Source organism: Lytechinus variegatus, chromosome 1 (assembly GCF_018143015.1).
Source record: "Lytechinus variegatus isolate NC3 chromosome 1, Lvar_3.0, whole genome shotgun sequence".
In the NCBI taxonomy this organism is placed as follows: domain Eukaryota; kingdom Metazoa; phylum Echinodermata; class Echinoidea; order Temnopleuroida; family Toxopneustidae; genus Lytechinus; species Lytechinus variegatus.
This window is the reverse complement of record NC_054740.1, coordinates 1869813-1895077: the sequence shown is the minus strand read 5'-3', so window position 1 is coordinate 1895077 and position 25265 is coordinate 1869813. Positions and strand designations below refer to the sequence as shown.

General features: G+C 35.8%; 1 pseudogene; it reads left to right on the top strand.

The window, feature by feature from the left end:
- The window catches only part of LOC121406619, a 36292-nt pseudogene extending 15125 nt beyond the window's left edge, over positions 1-21167 (top strand).
- Positions 21168-25265: the final 4098 nt, after the last annotated feature.

Below are 25265 nucleotides of genomic sequence, written 5' to 3'. Positions count from 1 at the left end.
AGGATTGTTTTTATCAAAATTGGAAAGTAATTGAGGGCGAGAAATGAAAATGAGATAGATCTATGTAGAGATGCAATGTATAAGTAATAATGAGAAAGCGCGGGCGAGGTGAATTAGAAAGGGAAAAGGGAAATGAAAAAGTATAAATGTGAAAGAGTCATTAACAGAGATAGAGAGATGTATAGAGAATTGTAAAGATAAATTTCGTGAATGATAGTGGCCTAATCTCGGAGGGAGGGAGATAATGAAAGCGATAAAAGGATAAAGCATCATTTTTCGGGGGGGGTTACATAAAAATTTTGATGAGAGAGAGATAGAAAGAAAATGTCCTGGTGCTCAAAGATGAATAAATGTAAATGATTGGTGACAGAGGTATGGATTAAGGGATACAGGTGGTATGAACGTGTCCCAATTAAGGCACAAAGCCGTGATGAGTAGTGGCCCCTCATGTGCACTCCTCTTGGAATTTTGGGCAATAAGTGAGCATATTTTAAAGTGGACCCCTGTTACACCCACAAATGTAATAATCGCCCACAAATGTAATAACGCCCACAAATGTAATAACACTTTACCCACAAATGTAATAACGCCTACAAATGTAATAACACTTTACCCACAAATGTAATAATTTTTGATCGCCCACAAATGTAATAACACTTTACCCACAAATGTAATAACGCCCACAAATGTAATAACACTTTACCCACAAATATAATAATGCACTTTACCCACTAATGTAATAATGACTTTACCCACAAATGTAATAATTTTGAAGTGATTTTTGGCGAATTCGTTCTAAATCAATATCCTATAGTAATGCGTTCAAAGAGCACAAAAGTTCAAAGTCTTTTTCCAGACCCGGTTAATGAAATATTACAGTACAAGTCCAAGTCTTTTTCCAGACCCGGTTTTTCAAAATTATAATATACGTCCAAAGTATTTTTACCAGACCCGGTTGTTTCAAAATTATAATATACGTCCAAAGTCTTTTTTCCAGACCCGGTTAATTCAAAAATTATAATGCAAGTCCAAAGTCTTTTTTCAGACCCGGTCGTTTCAAAAGTTATAATATACGTCGGTGAGGGGTAAAGACAATACTCTAAGCCCAAGCATTTGAAGTGGGTTTAATTTTGAAGATTGGTCTCCTGTCATTTTTTTTCAATATTTCTTTATCTTTTGAATAACCGGGTCCAGACGAAAGACTAAGCATAATACTCGTGTTATTCCACAAGAATAAGAATATGAGTCTTTTGTTTTTAGGATTGTTTAAATCATTTTTAAATCACCGGGTCTGGAATAAAGACAACGCTCTAAACATGTGCTTTTCTACATGCATGGTCTTAATTTGGAGGATTGTTGGTTCTTAGATTCGTTGTTGGGGGTTGAGTTTTATTGATTTTTTATTCCTGAAATAATTGTGTCTGGAGGAAAGTCGATCTTCGACAATCGGTCTTCATGATGTTCCACAGTAATAAGATTATTGGGTATTCGTTTTAGAATATTTGTAAAAATTATTTTATTTTTCAAATAGTAACCAAGTCTGGAGAAAGGATGTTTGCCTTATCCACGGGTTAGTAGGGGTAGTAGTATTATCTATAAAAAAAAGACATATTTTTACTGGGTGAAACTTTGGAAATTTGGTCTTAGATTTGAAGTTTTTCAGTTACTTTTTTTTAATAGCCGGGTCTGGAGGAAAGAGTACGTTTTAAAACTCGTGTTATTCCACGAGAATAAGAATATAAGGTCTTATGATAGAAGATTTTTTTTCGTAACTGTTTTAGGTCTGGAATAAAGACATTACTCTAAACCTCTTTTAAAACAGGTTCTTAGGTTGAAGGTTTGTTTGGTCTTAGACTTTGATTTTTTTAATTCTTACTATTAGCGTTTTTTTAAAGAAAAAAATGGTCGGGCTGAAAGACTACGCTATATCCAGCATTACTAAGATTATGGGGTCTTTATACTGTTTTTAAACTGTTATTCATAATGTTTAAATAACAGGTAACCGGGTCTGGAGAAAAGACTACGCTTGATTCTCAATTTACTCTTAGTGCATATATTCACAATATACACCGTATAAGTTGAAACAACAACAAAGACATTAATTCCACCAGTTTTAATTAACTGGGTCTGGAGAAAAGACTAAGCTCAATTCCCTTTTTTTCCACAGGAATATCATTATCGTATCTTAGTTTGGACTTATGTTGTAAATTTTGAAGTAACTGGGTCTGGAAAAAGACTTTGGACTTATTAAAATTCTTGAAACAACCGGGTCTGGAAAAAAGACTTTGGATTTATATTATAATTTTTGAAACAACCGGGTCTGGAAAAAAGACTTTGGACTTATATCACAATTTTTGAAACAACCGGGTCTGGAAAAAAAAAGACTTTGGACTTTTATTATATTTTTTTAACAACCGGGTCTGGAAAAAAGACTTTGGAATTATATTATAATTTTTGAAACAACCGGGTCTGGAAAAAGACTTTTGACTTGTACTTTGATGTTTTATAAACCCGGTCTGAAAAAAGGCTGCACTTTTGTGCTATATGAACGCATTACTATAGGATTTTAGTTTAGAACGGATTCGCCAAAAATCCCTTCAAATTTATAACATTTGTGGGTAAAGTCATTATTACATTTGTGGGTGATCAAAAATTATTACATTTGTGGGTAAAGTGTTATTACATTTGTGGGCGTTATTATATTTGTGGGTAAAGTGTTATTACATTTGTGGGTGCAACAACCGCCCCCCCCCCCATCGCCCCATCTCTAATCGCCAGTTTTGGGCAAGGATTAAACCCCGTCTCTTTTCTTTTTATTTAGGCTTGTTTATTTGTTTTTTTTCTGTCAAATATTTTCTTGAAGAAATTCCCCCATTGTGCTTCCACATTTGTAACCCTCACCCCAACTGCACTGGCAAGGTGGTTCCATGACATGCTTATAAAATACAAATTTTAAATTACAAAGAAAAAAATTAATCATTGATTACAGGGATATATGCATGGTTTTCAATCGGTGTTCATGGTTTGGGGATGACTGATACAAATATTGTTCTCTGTGAAGGAGACCTCCACTAGCAAGTCATGAGCATTACTTATGAAGTAGTTTGAACCGCAAGATTTTGCCTAATTTCTGACATATATATTGTTACCACGGCAACACGATTCCGACACATTAAAAAAATATGTCCTTTACTTTTTAACCTCGAGACCAATGTGTGCAGGGTGACCAGATTTCACAAAATGAAATACGGGACAATTGACAAAATTAGAGATCAACAAAGAAGGCAACAAAACTCTTAGACTTGTAAAAAAAATTGGAAGGGAGGGTGAACGAAAGAATGAAGGAGAGAAAAAGAGATGAATTGAGAAGAAAGAAAAAATGAATGGAAAATGAAGGAAAAATAAAAAATAAGATAAAAGAAAGTTAGAATAAAAGAAGGATGAAAGAAATAATAAAAGAGAGAAAGGGGTTTCCGTCGTTCTTTGATTTGAATATAGAAAGAAAGAAAGAAAGAAAAAGAAATGGAAGATGAATAAATGTGTGAAAGACAAAATAAAGGAAATGAAAGAAAAGAAAGTAAAAATAAAGGAGGACAGAAAGAATGAAGGAAAGAAAAATGTTTCCTTCATTTTTTGAGAAAAACAAAGAAAAAAGAAGAAAAACAGGAAGGGAGAAAGGAGGGAAGGAAGGAGTTAAGAATAAGGGAAAAGAATTAGAAAAAAAGTGAAAGAAAAGAGGAAAGAGAGGGAGGAAAGAATGAAGGGAGGAAAGAATGAAAAAAAATAATGGAAGGAGAGAAAGAAAGAAAAGCAGAGGTAAGGAGAAGGAAACAAAGAAAATTTTAAACAAAGAATGATAATAATAGCGCGTAATATTCGACGGAATCTCTATGCGCTTTACAAAAGAGGCAATTAAGTCTAATGCAGGTATACTGAAAATAAAATACATTAATACAAAATGAAAAAATAAAACATTGCAACATACATGGTGCTTTTCCTAAACAAAATAATCTAACATGAGAACAAGTATGTTTTTAAAGATTACTGAAAGATGGTAGGTAAGAGAAAAGAGGAAGAAAGAAAACTGAACACAGAGAGAAAGGATCAGGAAAGAAATATAGGAAATAAAGATACAACAAAAAGGCAAGCAGGAAGGATAGAAGGATGAAAAAAGAATTAGAAAGAAAAAAGGATTAGAAAGAAAAAAGGAAAAGAGTTCAAACTTAAAGCAAACAAAAACGATCCAATCATCTAACAAAAATCATAATATTTGGTGTTTTTCAAATATATCATTGAAATTTTAAAAGCTAAAATGGAATAAAATTTCAAAGTGAAACATTGTCAGCTTAAAAATGAGATGAATCATTGCAGCATCACAACAATTAAGATTCAAATCGAAAGCTGAAACAACCAGATCTAGTTATGAAAACTCAATCACTTGTTCCTCCGATTACATCTCCAAATCAGTAATCTAAGAATCCATGATATAATTATACAAATTTCCCGCCGATTATGTGATTATTTTGGTGGAAAAACTGTTTATCAAAATTGTTTGCACCATTGAGAATCTGCTCCGATCATACTTGCCTAGATAGTATAGCCTGCCTCACACGGGCAGGAGGCCTGTTCGTTGCAATGTATCGGGTTCAATTAGCAAGAAAATCACCGCAAAACTTGCAAAAGTTTACAGTTATCGATTTTATTGTTGTTTCTGCTTCGGATCTGTTGGTTATTTGATGAAAATTCGTCACTTTTAAATGTATTAACTACATTTTGTTCAATATTCCCAAATACGGGACAAATAGGCGTCACGGGAAGGGTTTGTCGGGACAAAGGAGCAAAATACGGGACGTCTGGTCACCCTGAATGTGTGAGCAAAATTTAATGAGAATTTGTTGAAAATTAATCAAGAAGCAGGAACCAATAGATTTTTACCTAATTTGGGGCAAATAGTATGTGGTAACCATGGCAACATAATTTCTGACACACATAAAATATGTGTCTTTCACATCTATACCTCTAACTCAATATATGAACCAAATTTCATGAAAATTTGTTAAAAATTGATCTAGTAATTAAAACTGAACGTTTTTACCAATTTTATGTCATATAATATGCCGTTACCATGGCAACATGAATTCTGACACACAAAATAGATTTTAAAGCTACGGGAAGCAATTCAAATTCCAATATCAACGCCAACATCGGACTTGAAATCGTCCAGTGTGCGTACCAAATTTTTTGTTTAATCACATTTGAATTAAGCACAAAAGGGGCGATTCTAGACTGAAAGTAAAATTACCCTTAAGTCACTTATTGCGGAAAGCCACCGTTTATGTCTTGATTGTAATCACAACATAAATTTATGTCATTCAAATGGATTATGTCATGATTTTATGTCGTGATTTAAGACATAAAGTTTTATGCAACGGATTTATGTCATAATTTGTGTTTATGTCATGATTTATGCTATAAGACATAAATCGTGACATAAATCATGACCTAAATCAATACATAAACTTTTATGCAACAGGGCCCTGGTTGAATTCTTTGATTGACCGATTTTCCTAGCTGATCCGAACAGTTTCTTCTCATGGATGACAATGCGCATCCCCAATCGAACGAATATTGTCCAAGATTTCTGGATGACCACAATGTTCAGCTCTTGGATCCATGACCCGCTTGCTCACAAGACATGAACCCGATTGAACATTTGTGGGATCAGCTAGGAAAATTGATCAATCAAAGAATTCAACCAGGAGACACTCTTAGAGATGTCCGGCGTTATCTCCGGGAAGAATGGGACAACATCACCCCCGAGCAAATTCGCCGACTTGTGACAAGCATGTGACATCGATGTGCTGCACTCCTTCAGAGCCAGGGCGGACAAATGCAAAGATACTGAAATTGGACATTTTTTCATCGACTAACTTTGACTTAAAATTCCAGTGCAATAGTGATGCATCCAAGGTGGATAACTTACTCTTCACTTTTAGAGTGGTATTTGAATTTAACTTTGCTTTCATCGTTAAATAGATATCGATGCCACATAAACTTTCACAACTGAAAGAATGGCTGATCGTTTTCTGGCAAGTTTCATTTACTGACATTGCTATTGTTTAATGCCTGTAACCAGCCATGCACTGACTGGTCCATTTCTTGCAATTTTCTTTTACTGACATTGCTATGTTTAAAGCATTTAACCACCCATGCATGACTGGTCACATGAAAATGTCATGTCATACTGGAAGAGGAATATTGTTTGTTCATGTTGACATACAATAATTTGCCTTTAATCAAATATCTATATGGAATATTTTAACTTTTATAAGTGTCCAAGAACTTTTTTGCCGAGTGAATATTCTCCATAATCCTGCATATTGCCAGTGACGCGGACTTTGCCCCACTATTTCCGGCAAAGGAACTGGGTAAATTGTATATTTTGTTATGAAATAAAGATGATTTGTATAGAGAGGATATAAAGATCTCTGGAAAAAAATATTTTTTTAAATATGATCATATCTGATCTTTGTAGCCTCATCTATGAAAGGATATTAATCTGAGCCAACTATGCATCTCGTACATGCCAAGGAATTGACAATAGATGCCGGATATTCTTTTCTTGTGGAAAATATAATGCAATATAAATATGAAAATATAATGACGTCTTAGACAAGAAAAGGGCCTCATTGCATATTTTGCCTTTGAATAATTGATTATTTTCAAACTTTAGGCTTCATTTCATTCAGCAAGCGAGCATACATAGCAAGCGGTTTGAAAAAAAGGCAACGGTCTGCGTCGACATGCAAGGAAGCCCAATGGGATCACTATTTGATATAAAATCGTAGCTGAACAGTGAAAGAACAATAAACATAACAGGTAAAATTCACTTTGTGGACATTTCATGATGGGGCGAAATATTCATTATATCTGTTTCGGCATTAAAAAGAATAATGGTCGACCAAAGTAGCCACCTGTCTGATAGCGACTACATTTTATTGTTCATGCCACCAAGTCATGAACAATAGATGCCCAGACTCCCTTTCATGAGGAATGTCTAATCTGCGCTCCCTCCTGACCTATTATCGAGGAAAGCAATTTAGCACAGGATGTTCATAGAAGTCGGGCCACGCGCGTGTCTTTTGATTTGACATTTGAATACTTTCAAAGGTTCCAATACGAACAATAGCTTTTCTCTCCGTTGAGATCAAGATTAAAATTCCTCTGTCTCTTTCCCCAACACCTTCCATTGACTTATTGCCATTAAAATACATAATTTTTATTCAAATATTTGTTTCGACTTTAAAGAGGGTGGATAGTTTTGGTTAATCCTCAAAATCTGCTTGTCACCATTCTAATTAATTTCTATATGATATGAATGCTTATGCCCTAAAACAGCCATGATGTGGATGACATGAAATGAAATGGTGTTTTACATAGTTAATTTTGCAATTTCCCTTGTAATTTAACCCTGTCGGGTATCCCAGAATTATCGAACTGACGAGCGATCTGCCGCGAGCAGGTTGCGAGCTGCCTCCCTCTATCACCGAAATCCATGCATTATTTTGCATGCACTGCCTCGGCCTCCAGCTAGCGCTCTGCAGTATACACGCACCACCGCTTGAGCTACGTACGCGGGAACAAAATGTAGTCCGCTGAAAAGAGGAGTTGTCCAGTCTATATATGTCACTCAGGTTTGCTAAGCCCGTTCTGTATACGTACTATTTATTCGATGATAATTCCGATGCATAACGTGACAACAAACGGCAGAGAAGAACAAAAGAAAATACTTGAACGATACGTACCTCACTGAACTTAGTCTTATAGCTAATGCACCTTGATTTCCTATTCCTTGGAAGTTAGATTCATTGCCAATCGACGACTAAACCCCGACGATAAACAAACCCTCATCATCCCATTTAAAAAAAGTGGAACCACGATATGCTACAATGAGTGTATTTGAATAACTGATCTCCAATTGCCAAAAGACGGGGGCAATTTATATTTGGATATGTTTTTACGGGAGTGTTAACTCGCTAAAACAATTAGAAACAAACCATCACTGGGTGGATTGTGTCTGAAATCATAAACTACATGAAGTTGTTTTTATGTGTAACAGCTCTATGGGTGTACTATGCATGGGAATTGTGTTGATTCGAGAGCAGATGAACTTTACGTAATAAGGTCATATACTGCTAGTCCAGACGAGGTCATGCATAGTTCAATGCTTGCATTATGCATCGGTCTACTGGAAAGGCCATATATATATATATATATATACACACATGTATATGGGTTTATGTATGCGTTATATACACGGTTATGTTGCTACACTACATGCATGTATACTGTCCTCTGCAGAAATAATTCAATCGAGGTTATATAATACCAAGCTTCAAATGTGGAAATGGAAAGTAACTTGATAAAGTTCTGTATATAGTGTCATTTGAGTTTAGTATATTTTCCATATTTTGATGGATGATTTTCACATACGTCCTAGAATTAACATAAGCTACTAACTATATGAGAAAAAACTTTGTGGGTCCCGGGGATTCGATGTACATGTATGACGATATGCAATTATTAGACATAGACATGTTTCATAACTGTCGCTAGAAAAATGACACGACTTTATTTTGGATCGCAATAGTGTTATCTTTTATATGCATGATCTCCGAATGTGAGGGATGATGTTTAGGAATTTACATTCTCTACAAAGAGCGACCCGAATATAGGCCTCGTGTTTTGGGTTTTCCTCTTTTATTTCATTTTTGCGGGGCTTTTCTCGGGGGGGGGGGTCACGCTCGCCTCTTTTAATCATTGTTTTTGTACCCACCGTAAAGCACAGCGGTAAAGTGCCAATTCGTGTTGCCAAATCCACTTCGATCGTCATTTCATCTTCGTCTATCACAGTGACCAAATCGTCTCATAAACAATTTGGTCTATCCTCATACCCATTTTATTTTCATTCATTTCATAACCAGTTGGTCTAATACCCATTTTATTTTATTAATTTCTACCAATTCACACTTTAGTCCAATTATTAGACTAAATACGGGGGTATATGGACTTTAGATGGGTATTTGACCTGACTGGTTATTAGACAAAACAGTGAGTGGACGAACTGATGATGGTAGACCCCAGTAGACCAGTTCATAATTAGACGAATTGACATTATACCAACTGAAAATAGACCAGCACATGCAGCCGCGGCGAATCCGCGAGCGAGTAAATTGAAAAAAAAAACGGAATGGGCCTTGTACAAAGCAGGAAAGACCGCTCTATTCAAGTAACAACTGCACGAGGGGAAATTGAGATAGAAAGGAAGAAAGAATGCAATGAAAGAAAATAGAGATTAATAGATAAATAGATAAAGAAAGAAAGAACTGAAGGAAAGGGAATAACTGGATCGCGTTGTCAACAAGGATGGTTTCAAGACTTCATTGCAGTATAAATTCGTTGTTGTTTTTTTTTACAAACAATCCATTCACATAATAAAAAAACAATTTCAACCTCTCACTTTATAAAAGGGAGAAATATATTATCAGAATTGTCCATCTGACTGCTTTCATGAGAGAATGGCAGAAAGTTGTGTTGCAATCGATAAATTGCAACAAAATTTTAAATGATATTAAAATAATACTTTTTACTATATTGGTCATTATAAATACACTTTCTTTTTTAATATTACTTTGTTCAACTACACGACTTACAAAATCGCTACTCCTCAACCTCTTATACGGACCAAGCAAAGAGCGAGGAAAAAATAATCAAAATAAATTACCGACATAAAAGTGTAATTTTGGTTTGTCAACGAAACGTAGCTCATAATGATAAGATCTCTGACTTTATACTCGCCTATATATTCCATACGTCATCTTTTATGAAGTGAGAAAGAGCACTGAGCGTTTGATTTTTTCATCATGAACAGGATAGGTATACATCTGAAATTTGTTGACGTTTTGGCACAATGGAATTCTAACAACTTGTTGTAATCATGAAAAGGACAGGATATAAAGCTAAACGATAAATGCGAGCGCGAAGCGCGAGCAGCGGAAAAAGATGAAATTCTGACTTAAAAATAGAACTCTCAATTCATGCTTTGTAAGTCATGAAATCTGGGCAATTTGGTTTCTTCCTACATATATAATGCCAGCGCGAACCGCGGGCAGAAAAATTTTAATATTTAACCGATCTCAATCATTAGTGCGAAACGTGAGCTGAAAATATTTGTTCTTCTTCCGGTCTGAACAAGGGGTAATTTAAGCACTATTTCAAGCACTATATAGCAATATTGAAAGCTCAAGCTCGATGTCCGAGCTGAGATATGTTCTGTATATTGACTTCAGTACTTGATATTTTTAGTTCTATATCATCCTATTGAGCAAGATATGGGTCATCGAACAAGCAATACGAGCGCTTCGCGCGATCGAAAATAGTGGCATGAAAGATTTTTTTGCCAAGTCTTCCCATCGTCTTATCTATTCACTCGTCTTCCTTCTTTTATTTTCCTTTTCTTTTCTCCTCTCTTTAACTTTTCCCCGTTTTCTTCTTTTGCTCCGCAAATAGGAGTGGGGGAATCGTTCCCCTCGCCCCCTATAGATTCGCCTATGAATTCAGATAACATATATAAAATGCTTTTGTTGTTAATACAATTTTACCTTTGCACCATGGAATGGAGAGAGGGCCTAAACATTTGCATTTATTCATGGCTCATGAAATTACCCTAAGATATCGGCAATTTCACTTATCATTACAGATAAATGTGTAACTATTTCAAAACAGACTTGTCAACTTCAGAAAAAAGTATAACTGAATTGGAAAACAAATTGTTTTTCTTTCTTTTGTGTATTTCCGTGTTAACATTTTTTTTTATTTCATGTATTTTTATAAGATCGATTTTTTTTCTGGAGATATACTGTTTTTTCGATGCCCTCAATATAATGGGGGGTGCGATTTTACAAGCCATCCCCACCTGAATTCTTTTGGGGTATATTTCCCCATCTCCATCCCCCCCCCACCGATCGACACTCATGGCATATCATCTTTGGCGGACATAGGCTTACATTTATTTTTTTCATTCATTCATTTATTATTTGTTTATTTATCTATCTATTCCCGGTTTTTTTTCCAAGGCTAGTTTCTTGAGTATACATGCTTCTCCAGAGAGTCCCGCACGATATAGCTAAATCTACGAAAATTGCCACCTGCATCCCCTCTTTTGTAAAAAACTTATTTCTACCCCTTGTTTCAATATCCAAAATGATATTATTTTCTCCTTCCTATTCTACAAGCTAAAAAAACCTATACGAATGGCCATTTTAAATTAACGAGCTTGCCTTACTGTTAGGCAAGCTCATTAATTTGAAAATGGCCATTCAACTTCGATATCACTGAACATTAATTACATAAATTATTCTGACCGATCGTTCTTTGGTAACTTAATTCACCAGAATCATTGCCATGATTGATAAGAAAAGAGGTTCTCCTACGGGATGCGACCAATTTGCATCTTTCTAAAACTCTGAGCGGAAATACAAGCCGCTAAAACTAGCCCCTTCATAGAGGTTCATGTATATTGACAATTATTGATAGATTTAATATTGAATGGGATTAAATAAACTGAAAATGTTCTGTAATGAAGACATGTAGGATCATTAAAAATTGGGCATTGGCGAACCCAGGGGCGAAGTGACCGCTGACTCGAAGTGGTGTAGCTACGGGGAGGGGGCCTGGGGGCACGTGCCCCCCCCCTGAAAAAAATTGACAGAGCAAAAAAAGGGAGAAAGAAAAACAAAAAGGGAAAAGAAGAAAGACAGAAGAGGAAAATAAGAGGAGGAAGACGAGTGAATGTAATAATGTGAGGAGACTTGCAAATCTTTCATGTTACCATATAAAAGTTTTGCTTGCGCTTGGCGCAAGAATTGCGTGTTCGAATAGATTAACATCTTGCTCAATATGCTGATATGGAGCAAGTTTTGAAGTCAATATACAAAACATATTTTAGCTCGGACAACGAGCTTTCATTTTTTTTTCATTTACAAATTTAAGTGCTCTGTAAAATATCAATTTTATGGTCTATACATATCAGCATTTTAAGCTAACGCTGCGTGGTCACATTCTTTGATTTGCCAAGTTCATATTGTATACTTGTATTCCATAATGTTCCATTAAACAAATGTATTCAGAATGTTCAAATTCTAGGTCTAAATCTTAAACATGCGCGATAGCCTGCACTTAAATTATCCAGTTTCACATCAGAATATCAATAATTATCACGAAATGTAACCATGAACATGATGATTCTTGCACGAACAAAAATCGGTGCGAGCGCGAAGCGCCAGCCCAGAATTTGTCATTTTCTAGCCTAAAATGTATTTTGTTTTACTTCAAACGGGGCATTAATTTTGTAAGGCACATTTCAATTTGAAAAAATTATATTTTTTTTTAGTGGAAAGGGTGGCAAGTGCTCCACTCTTCCGCCACCCCAGTCTGAAAAAAACAAACAAGCTCGCGCTTAGAGCTCGCACTTGTACTTGGATTTTATATCTTTTTCATCACAAACCTACATGTCAAACGTTCGATTTGGGGGTAAACATAAATAGTTATTTAAAAAAACACAGCTCGCGCTTCGCTCTCGCATTGTTTACTTATTATAATTGTTAATTATATAGATTCCACGGCATGATTGCAAAACAAGCTAGTATGTAGGCCTCCTCCAATGTACTATTGTCAGGTTTGAATACAACCGGGGAATACAAACAATATCAGCTCGCGCTTCGTGCTAGCAGCGATACGCTAGCTCTTCGTGAATTCCTATAGCTTGTATAAACGGTCGTCAAATAAATTCCCATTCCATGTTCAGGTCATTTTATATGGCTATTTAGCGCAAGAAGCGCGATCAATATCAACTGACTCCCGACTTGTTTTATCGTGCCCCCCCCCCCAGCCATGCCGAACGTAATGTGCACCTCATTTAGTACCACAATGGCATAAGATTCTGTCCCCCCCCCAAAAAAAAAGAGAAAAAAAAACGGGGTTAGAGATAGATGGGGGAACTTGGTCAGTGCTATTTATACAGCATGTCGGTGATAGAAGCGATCAGTTCCTGGTAATTTCGAGTGTAATCTTATTATTATTTTTTTTTGGGGGAGACCTTGGAGACATTAGCAGACATTAGCGTACCTACAGAGGGACAGACTACCCAACCCATGACGAGTCACAACCCATGTCCCCCCCCCCCCCCCGACGAGTCACAACTGATCCGTGATGAGCCACATGTGGCCCGTGCCTTTGAAATTGAAGACCTTTTTCTTTCTTTTTTTTTGCTTGTCAAATTTTCTTCTTGTACGAAATCCTTTAATTTTAGTTGAAGACTTTTTTTTTTATTTTTTACTTGTCAAATTGCCCCCCCCCCCTCCTTGGAAAATCCTAGGTACGCCACGTCAGATGCTAAAATAGAAGAGATGTATATAATTATGTAATAGATAAAGCCTATTTCTCCATCCTGACCTTTACATATTTTCGTAATGGAATTCTTTATGATCAGGATTGTGATACAGTTAGATATCAGTGCATTGGAACTTTGCACCCCCCTCCCAAAAAGAAAAGTATCGATTTGCTGTTCGGGGGGGGGGGGTAGGCTGCAGGTGAAAATATTACGTTTGAGTCTTAGCGCCGGCCCTGGGCCAAGATCATATAAATTTATCAGCAAAATATACAGGCGAAAATCTGCAAAGCACTTTAAAAGATAATGATAAAAAAGAGGATGTCTCTTGTTGTTTACGGATCAAGGACCCAATAATTGCCATTTCGAAAATGTGCATTTTTTCTTTACATTAGTTGAAATGTTGTTTCTTGAAAATGCTTTACATATTTAGATGGAAATACACCTTGGCGGCGGAAGCCAAACAATTTAGGGGAGGTCCAGCTGAAATTTTGGGATGGGCACAGGTAAAAAATTTGACAGCCCCCCCCCCAAAAAAAAAAAAATGGTTGTCAACCTAAGTTTTAGGAGTGGATCACCAAAAATTTTTGACAAGCAAAAAAAAAAGTTCATCAACCTAAATTTTAGGGGGGACACAAAACGTTTCAGGGGGGTCCACGTGAATTTAGGAGGGACGCATGAAAGGAAATTGACAAGCAAAAAAAAGGTTATCAACAAAAATTTTAGGGAGCACCGTCCCCTCCCTCACCTCAAATTTAGGGGGGAACTGCCCGGGGAACTGTCAGCAATAAGACAATAGAAAGGAGAAATTTGTTGAATTTTATTGAGATTACAATCACATGACGACGCCGGTCATGTAAATTGTTCTTTGAAGAAAAATGTGTGATGGCAGAGCTGCTTACAGAGTCTAGAAAAAGTAAATTGGTCGAGAGGCGGCTGTGTGTCACATGTGATAAGAAAGAGAATGCAGATTTCAGCGGCACGTATTACATGCGGTCAGAAGTGTTCGCGTGAATGAGTGTGATGTGAATGTCAGCGGCCGGCCCGCCGTACACATCCTCAGGCGATGCTACGATTTGTGCATCGCATCCGGTGTCCTGTGTTTTGGTTGTTCGACCAACCATTGCAGAAATTGTAGTCGTCTTATAATCTCTACAAAATATTCTCAGGAACCTCAACGATACTATTTTATGGATATCAAAGTACACTATATATAAATACATATATATATATATATATATGTAAGTCTGAGTGATGGCATTAGCATAGCGAAGGTAAATCTACAACAGATATCTCTCCAATTCCTCTGGCTCAATACAAATCGACTTTACGACAGTGGCTGCTCGGCGTTTCTCCGGCCATGCTCCCACGCTCACTCGCGGTGAAATTTGGATACTAAAGCATTGCATGCACACAGTGTAGCCTAGCGATAGCAGACGATGCGCGGAAGAATTTTGTTTTCCAGTAAAGTAGATATCGGTCACGTGAAAAACAAATGCTCAGTCATGGACGAAAGTGGGCGCTGTGAAAAGTGACCTTTTTAAACATTGCGAATAGGTAGATTGAGTAAGATGTCGGTGAAATTCAGCCGAGGATAATGACTTCATTTTCTGAGTTTATTTAAAATTTAGACATTTTCAAGTAGAAATTTTGCCACTCTCATATTGCATTATGATCAGTTCTTGTTATTCAATAGCCACGACCCATACAACTGGATTTTATGATCCTTCACCAAAACTATCCTCGAGCTTTAAGACATTTACCATCAACAATATGCTTCAAATTTCCTGTAATCTAAATGATGGAACAATAAGGAACAACTTAACTTAATCATAAACTATTAAAATGATGGCAATTGCAATTCATGTTCTGGGAGATATAAAACTTCTTTTCACTTGCCAAGGAGGAGAAAATCAGAATATTTCATATTTTATATAATAAAATACAAAACAAATAGTGAGTGGGTGACATCATCAGTCTGCCAATTTGCATACCGACCAGGATGTGCATATTACTGTTTTGTGAAATTATGCAAAACTTAAAATGTCATAACTTTCTTATTTTACATCCAATTTTATGAAATTTTCAGTGTTTTGCTTGTTGGATTTCTGTCCTTTTTTTCAAATCAACGTTTTGTTTGGAGAAAATCAGAATATTTCATATTTTAAATAATAAAATACAAAACAAATAGTCAGTGGGTGACATCATCAGTCTGCCAATTTGCATACTGACCAGGATGTGCATATTACCGTTTTGTGAAATTATGCAAAACTTAAAATGTCATAACTTTCTTATTTTACATCCGATTTTATGAAATTTTCAGTGTTTTGCTTGTTGGATTTCTGTCCCTTTTTTTTTCAAATCAACGTTTTGTTTGGGGTGGACATGTCCTTCCAGATTTAGTTGTTTTTGTAGCCGAAGCGAACATACTTGATATATTCTTATCTAAATTTGATACAACAAAATGTTACTGCTTTCTGACAAAAAGTTTTCTGGGCCAACATATCGTCAAGGATGCAAGAACTAATAGGTAAGTCTGGTCGGTTTCGTTATTGAAATTAACAGCTGTCCTGCCCTATCCTTTTTTTCTCAAAACATCTGATATTACTGTATATACTCCGTTTACATTTTCTCTGACCAATTAATGCTTTGATTTAGCAAAGAAAGTCTTTCACATTGAAAAAAATAAATCATGAGAGGAATAAAGCGTTAATAACGGCCATTATTTAATTGTCACTTTTTGTTGCTTCTTCCTACTTTATTGGAGGAGAATATTGAACGATTCATATTTTTGTGAAAAGTTTGAAGATGATATTTATAAGCATACCAATGTCAATCATTCTTTTTAATAATGGTATGGGCTTTAAAAACACAAACAAATATGAACCATTATTTGCCTGATCTTAAATTTATGACGAGAGAGTTTGGCTGCAGGAGAAATGCAATCGATATGATTACAACGATTATTTTTGAATAATAATCATAATGATGTTGATTCTGATGGCAATAACATTAAATGGATGTTCCGGGCAGTAAATATTCATATCTTTATACATAGAGTAGAATTCACTGAGCAAAATGCCGAAAATTTAATCAAAATTGGATAGCAAATAATAAAGTGATTGAAATTTAAAATTAATTAATATTTTGTGAAAATAAGAGTCATCATGAATATTCTTTATGTGGGCTGATGATGTCACATCCCCACTTTCAGTTTTCCTATGTTATTACATAAAATCATATTTTTTTTCATTATTTCATACTTGTGTGAATAATATGTTTCCCTAATAATGAAATAAGTTGCAGCAATAAATATCTAATGCATTAAATCCGTTGTCAATTCATTTTTTGTACTGGTTGGAGGGAAAAAATTAATAAACCTAATTTCATATAATAAAATACAAACGAACAAGTGGATACGAAACATCATCAGCCCACCTAATGAATATTCATGATGACTGTTTTCACAAAATATTGCTAAACTTTTAAAATTCAATAACTTTGTTATTTGTTATCCGGTTTTGATGAATTTTTCGGTATTTTGCTCAGTGAATCCTGCCCTATTTATAAAACTATTAATACTTTCAGCCCGGACCATCCCTTTAATGATAAGAATAAGGTGAAGGAGAAAATATCGAAAATGACAATAACAATTAAAATAACAATAATGATAATGATTATGATAATACTCACATACTAATAATGATAATAATAATAACAATAAAAAAATAAATGAATAAATAAACAATGAGTGTGATGATTGCAGTGCGACGAGAGTTGGAAATGACAGCCTTCTATACTCATATATTCATAACGACAACATTTTTGTGAGAATGCAAAAAACAAAGTATAAAACCTCCCTCCCTGCCAAAAGAAAAAAAATATCTCCCCCAAACCGTGCACATTTGCAGGTTTAAAAAAGCCTTGACACAAGAATACTACCATACCGGCCTGCACAAGACCCGATCGATAGCTTATGAATATTCATGTAACAATAGCGAATGGGCGAGTAGTGAGGAACATCGTACCGCTCTGTCATTGGTCAATTCCGAGCTGAATGCTTTCGCACACTCGCCTTTGCTCTGCCCATAGAAGTACGTGTATTGCTACACACAACCGTTATATCACACGTTTCTATAGGGGAAATCCTGATTCAGATCGCGGCAATGTCCATTATCAACCCTTCAAAATAATGATGCAAAAATACAATTTTACTCAAAAATTGTCTACGTAAACCACTATTTTTTTATATGATAAAATGAATTGTGAATTCCTTGCCAGTATAACAACATAAAAAATGCAGAATATGGTGTTGATTTTCTGGCTCTAAAATTGGTTAAACAAAAAAAAGGTACTTGGGCACAAATAGCTGCCACCGGCACGAGTGGCCTATGGGCACAAATAGCTGCCAATGGCGCTTAAAGAGTTAATGTCTTAGGCCTACGAAACGCCAATGTGGGAAATCGTATTTTCCCAACTGAAACATGAAAAATTGACCCTCTCCTCATTGCAAAACGAGGATTCATGACAGGTGACTGCAGCAAAGTTAAATGATAAGTAAAGATTTATGACATATTGTGCGTGATTGTCAGTTATTTTTGAGCTACCGTAGCATAATGACGGAACCCGAACTTCCATTACAGACTTAAACTATCATACAGAACAGTGACCCTATCTGTCCGATCCGACGGCACTGATCTGTACACTGTAGTATACTCAGATCTGTGTCCGACCATGGAGGTTATCTTCCGTGGTTCATACAGTATGGGCACACACCTCTAAAAATTTTCCCATAGACTCATGTGTTAAAATTTAGCTTTGAAAAAATCGCAAAAACAAAGTCTTAATAACGACATCATTCACACCCTTATCATTTGGTAGTTCATTTAATTTTCTTCAAACGCTAAATATATGAAAAGCTGTTTTTCAGTCCTTTTTTCGAGCTATAGGGGCTCAAAACAAGACTTCATGCAAACTTGGTTACAGTCACAATGCTCAGAGGCTTTCTTGGGCAAATAATTAAGTTTCCAAAATTAAGTTCCAGCATTGAAAAATTACTGCTCTCCCATGGGACTGACACAAATCCAGTAGTAATCCCTTTCTATGCCCATATGAAAGAAAAATTTTCAGATCTGCACCGTTGATTTTTTAAATGTTTTTTTTTTACCATTACGTCATTTTTTTTTTCTCCAAAATTGCCTGATCCAGTTAGTGGTGTGCGTACGTATGAAGCAACGCTTTTGTTTTCGTCGTAGAGGGAGCTGTTTAGCATACATAAGTCGGTCTGTCAACAAAAAAAAGGTCTGCAGGAAAGCCAAACAAAGGAACGGTGGTATCAAGGGGCATTTGATGACGGCCGTTCCATTGAAGACAATGGAACGCTGGCCAGATAACCCGAGACTAAAACCCGGAAGCGGTAAAGACGCTAAAGAACGCTGCATGGACTTTCGACAAAGAGCCTTAGCAATTAATTTTTTTTTGACGAACCTTCGTTGCCTTAAGCATCCTCATGCACATGCGCAACAAGATATTTAAACATTAATCCATATTTCATATAACCAAACTTGATGCGGGACCAGATTCATGTACATGTACAATGATATTGCATGCATACATGGTTGTTTAGATGAAAAGACGAGGTATACAAACAAGCCTAAGAGATACCAAATCAACTCGGATTTTTGACCATGGGGTTTTATCATAAAATTATTTTTTGAAATGTAATTAACGGTATCATAATATAGTTACGAGGTGAGCAAAGTACAACGCGTAAACGTTAAAGCGCGAAGCACATCAGTTCATTTTCTCTTCATCTGCATTTACATATTTGCCCTTCCTTTTTCTAGTTTCTTTTTATTTCTCTCCCCCTGTTTCTTTGTTTTCTTTTTAACTCCTTTGGCTCTATTCTCTATTTACTTTTATTTAGTTCCGCGTACTTTTTCTTTGTTTCTTTCATTTCCGCTTACTACCTTGTTCTTACTTCTCTCTCTCTCTCTTTTATTTCACTTCCTTTCTCTTCCCCTCTCTTTTCTACGTTTTGTTTTTTTTTCGATGCATTTTTGGGGGTGTAATGTGCATTTGCTAAGGTACCCCTCTTTCTTTCTCTCATCTCGTCTCTTTCTTTATTTCCTTTATGACCCGCTGCATTTCACACGTTAACTTTTAGCGTGTTGTCTTTTACATTTTGCGCTTTGTGCACTGCGTACTTTCATCATTTCCGGATGAAGCCCTGTGGCGAAAATTTTATTTATGTTGCTTTTCTTATGGTATTTTTTATCAATTTCTTTTTTTCATACCACTGGACCCACCGGGCTTTCATTTGAAATGAAAATAAAATCAAGCGATTTAAGGCAGTATAAATAGTACCTGAAATAATCGATTTTCCGTTGAATGATTTATTGGTAAGTGATAAATTCATTCGAGCAACTTGTGCCAAAAACAAGACAGCAAACATGAATATGAGTGTGAGAAAAAAGAGATAAGTATAATTGATTTTGAAAAATAGAATATATATGCAAATATGCATATGTAGGTACATGAGTTTAGATATTTCGAAAATAACACATTTTTAATCCAATGTTAATGAAGTTATCCCTTTTTCTTTTCTTTATTTCATTTTCATCAAGAACGATCTTTTCAAAAAGTGCAGAAGTTTGGGGCCTTCATGGTTTCCAAGACAGAAGATTGGGGAAAAACAGGACACTGAATCAACTCATGGACGACAAAAGCGCCAGTCTAACTTTTTCTATTCTCGCCAATGCCACTCAGCATAGAAAAGGCTTGCCCAACTATTACATTCATGGGACCAGACTTGGACTAGGGGAAGATTACTCGAAATGTAGCATTGTCTTCGTACACCTGCATAAGGCAGGAGGATCCACAAATAAGTATGTATTAAATCATGTTCGTAATAAAACAGAAATGCCTGTAGTAACGATGACCAGGAACTCTAATACCGAAATCTTTGCTCGTTACATAAAAAAAAGGGTGGACATCCAAACCTAAAATCTTCATGGGAGGTTTTAGCTTTGGCATATGTGATGTTCTAAAGGGTAGACCATGTACATACATGGCGGTTCTTCGTAATCCATATGACAGGATTATATCAGCGTACTATTTTTGTTATAATATTCATCCCGTACTGTGTGGACCTGTGACAGCAAAAGACATTTCCATCACTACTTGGGCGATCCATCAAGGTAGTCACTTCTTTAATCAACTTCTCATGCTCCCGGAAACTTGTGTGAATGATTCCAGATCTTATGAGTACGTCAAGCGCTATCAAAACCATACCAGAGATATTATCCCGTACATAAAAAAACGCGAAGACGCATGCTGGTTCCAACAAAAAGCTCTACACAAAGAAACTCTAACGAAAGAGGAACGTCGTGCACTTCTCCACTACATTCTTGAAAACTTAGAGAACTGGTTCGGGGTAATAGGACTTTTAGAGGAATATCAGTTATCCCTCGAGCTTTTTGGAGAAGTTTTCAAAAGGAATTTCACGGCTGCATATTCAGTCCCGATGAATGCTGGAAAGGAAAGAAAAAACGTGGATAAAACGTCTATCAAACAGATGAAACAAGATTTATTTAATAGTGCTGAAGTAAGAGAAGCGTTATTAGAAGATATTTTGATTTACGAGAAGGCTGTTGACATCATGAAACGTCAAAAAGAAGAATATTTTCGAATAAAGAATAGAAAACAAAGGTTAGGCTAATTAAGTGAATCTTGAAGAAATATTTATATCCATATTTCCATATCGAGAACACATCAAATCAGTTTTGTTCATTGATCATGTAGATTCCATTCTCAAGCGGCAAAGGTAGACCACCAACCTTGACCCGCCATTGCCATTATCAACCATAACCGATGTGAACATCGTCCTGAAATATAAAAAGAGCATAGAGAGTGAAAGCTAATAGTATCCATTTCTTTCTTATCTTTATTTTACTTTTAAAAGCAGGATTTACAATGAGGAAAATTCGCTTGTTAAGTATAATCTTTAAACAATTGAAGCACTTAATTCACCTCTCCAATGTTGATCGCGAAGCTGGATGAAAGGATACTGATGTAATTACGTTCAATACTGCATAATCATTTTTGTATATAGTCCAGTCATTTTAACTTTTCACTTGGAACAAATTGCTACAGAATTTATTCCAATGCAGAACATTTCTTTGAGGTCCATAGAAGACCATACTAACAGTCCCAGAAAATCCGAATAGGGGAAAGTGTTCTAATTTGCATAAACATAATGGTTAATTTTTGTCATATTCGCTCATTAAGTTTACGTAGCAGACGACGCTAGTGTATACTATGTACTTAGACCCGATTACAAATCCTATCAATTCCGGCCTCGATATTCTATAAACATTGACTTCCTCAAACTATCGCTATATCATAAATATCAGTAAGCAAGATTTATACTACAAGAACTTTGTTACTATTAACATTACATACATAAATTCGATTCTGTGTGGACTGTATTAATTGTTTAACATGAAAGGGTCTAGGCATGGAAACTATCATATGCTAGTCACGTGATATTGTACACCCAAATAATGACACTTTCTGCTTGCTCGATCTCAGAGTTCAAGAGAAAAATAAGATGTAGCTATTAGACTAGCCACATCCTATTATACTTCTATTTAACTATATACCGAAGTCACACCTTTTCCGTATTTTGCCCATTTATGGGAAATCTGTCAATTTGGAGCCCCTGAAGAGGGGAGGGGTCGATGCGCCGTATTTTGCCAATTTATGGGAAAATCTGTCAATTTGGAGTCCCTGAAGAGGGAAGGATCGATGCGTTGATAGACTAAACCTACTCATCTTTAAGTTTCAAATAATAAAAGTGACTTAACCATATAGCACAAATGCCTTTTGCCTGAATAGGGGGTCAAAAACTGCGATTTTGTTTTAAGAAAGAGGAAAAATAAGCAAAAAAGGGTGGAGAGACTTCGGGAAACCCTAAAGGAGATAGGCTTTGCTGAGCAGCACCTCTTCATTGTAGTTGATAGAGGAAAATCGACCTTTTTATCTCCAAGTGGTTACGAAACAATGAAAGAGGTTTGCTATAGAGCATAAACAACAATTTTGCCTCAATAGGGGCTCCAAATTGGCAGATTTTCCCCATAAATTATAAATAAAACAAGGAGGGGAAAATAGGCAAAAAGGGTGGGGAGACTTAAGGAATTCCTAATGGAGTTGGCTTTGCTGAGGCAGCAATTCTTTATATGTAGCTGATTAAGGATTTTTTTTTTCATCTCCAAGTCGTTAAGAGACAATGAAAGTTGTTTGCTATAAATATATTAAAAAAAACATTTTTGCATCAATAAGGGCTCCGAATTGATAGATTTTCCCATAAACAGGCAAAATATGGAAAAGTAATGGGTGACTTCGGCAAACTGGGGTTCCAAAATTTAACAAGAAATACGCTAAAGGAGTGGGGTGATTTCAGCAGCCCCCTGAAGGATGTAGGCTTTGATGTGCCAGCACTTCTTTATACGTAGCACATAGAAGAAAGGCTGCTCTTTGTTTCCAAGTGGTTTTAAAACAATAAAAGTGGCTACATTGTAGCAGAAACATCTTTTTGCCTCGATGAGGGCTCCGGATTTATAGATTTTTCCATAAATTGGCAAAATATGGAAAAGGGATGATTGACTTTACCAAACCCCGTAGGGGATAGATTTTGCTGTGCCAGCACATCTTTAAATTTAGCTGATAGAAGAAAATCTATTTTTTCATCCCCAACTGCTAACAAAACAATTAAATCGGTTTACTGCAATGGGGAAACGCCTATTGCCTCAATGGGGCTAAAAATTGTGCGAATTTTCCAAGAATGAGCAAAATACAAAAAGGGGTTGGTGACTTCGGAAGACCCCTGAAAGGGAGGATTTGCTGTGCCATCACTTCTTTATATGTAACTCATAGATAAAAGTCTGCTCTTTTGCAAAGGGGGATAACTTTGACAAGCTATTGCGGGACTATGCTGTGACGTTCTTGAACGTAATAGCATGCAGCACGTAGAGCAATGCATCCTCTAACTTTTTCTAAGAGATTTCATTAACATAAAAGTTACTTTCATATTTAGAAAAAGCCATTTGCCCACATATCAATTTAAGTAATATACATCTTGGTATCGCTATACGTCATTGTATTTACGCGTGTTAGTCACACCAACAAAGGCGAGGCAAGACCGATTTAATATATTGTACAATCTTCAAAGGCATCCCAGCGATCGCGTTGTAGTCGATATAAAAGATCGACTGGGACACGGAGGTTGGTTTGTGGTGTCACTTTATCGCAATATCGCATTATACATTCGGATGTATTCGCCCTTATTCTAAGCAAGTTAAGACATTAATACTGTTATGAAGCATATCAATTTTTTCGTTGATATATCCCCTTTCTTTTCGAATGCTGATATTTTACATTAGTTGTTGATGTTGATGATAAAACAGAAATATTTCAATGCACATGCAAATTTTTGACCGAAAACACGGAAATTTTGGCATAATTTCTCACATTTTTTCGAAAAATATGAACTGGACAGTCCCGGAAACGATTGCAATCGATTTATGATACCTTAATCATAGTGAATTGATTTTTCCATTATTTGTACAAAAATATTAAGGATAAGGCATATCAATTTATTTTGGCAGCCATCTTGGATTTATGCAAATTAGATGCCTTTCCCCTATTCGGAAAGTTTGGGACTTTTAGTATGTTGTACTAGGGACCTCACAGAAATGCATTGTGTTAAAAACAAATCTGTTGCAATTTTTTCCAAGTTTGGTCAAAATTTGGGCTAAAATGACTGGGCTAATAAGGGATTGCTTTTACACTATACATTGACAAAGCGTATGAATTATTTGCTAACAGCAAACAAATCCTAACCTGATCGGTCATATTTTGTTTAGATTCATAGATCTTTAGAATAGTGTATTGATGTAATTTCATCACTTGAGGCTTTAAAATGATTTTTCCCCATTTATTTAAATATTCATTTATTTATTTATGCAGGCTCCTAATTGGTCGGTCATGGTTCTGGGTTGTGACCGAAGACTGATAGAGCCTCTTTTGTGTCTTTAAGCATATTCTTAGGGGGGGGGGTTTGCTTCTCCTCAGCATTCAAGACCATATGAAATGTATAGTTGGGTCGGAAATGTGGGTTCTCTTGAAGCATCATGAGATATTTCTAACCAACATATTTTTGTAATTACCTATAGTGTCTAGTTTATCGATATTCATGCTCCTTCGCTAAATCGTGTTCCATATGGGGTTCAAAATTTGAAATTTTTGCTGCCATCTTGGATTTTTCATGAAAATCAATTATTTCCATTTTTTCTACAGACAATGTGAAAATATTAAATGAATGGTTTAGATAGTAGAAATAGATTGCGATCGTTTTCTGAACAAAAGAGATAAATACTTTTTGACAAAAAATGAATTTATCACTTAATTGTCTTACTTTGGTAAAAAAAATTGGCATGTGCATTTATTCATTTCTGTTTTATCATAAACATCAACAACTAAAGAAAACTATCACCATTCGACACGAAAAGGATATATTGACGAGAATATCTAGTCCCCCATTTACTCAAGTAGTGGAATAAAAGGAAGCGACGATATCCAGGTCAAATGGTGCACTGCGTATCCTTTAAAAGACAATATTCATATTTTTTTAGAAAATGCACCCTCAACAAAAAGTTGATTTTAATAAAAAAGAAAAATCCAACAAGCATAACAATGTAAATTCCATCGAATTCGGATGTAAAATGAGAAAGTTATGACATTTCGTTTAATTTTGCAA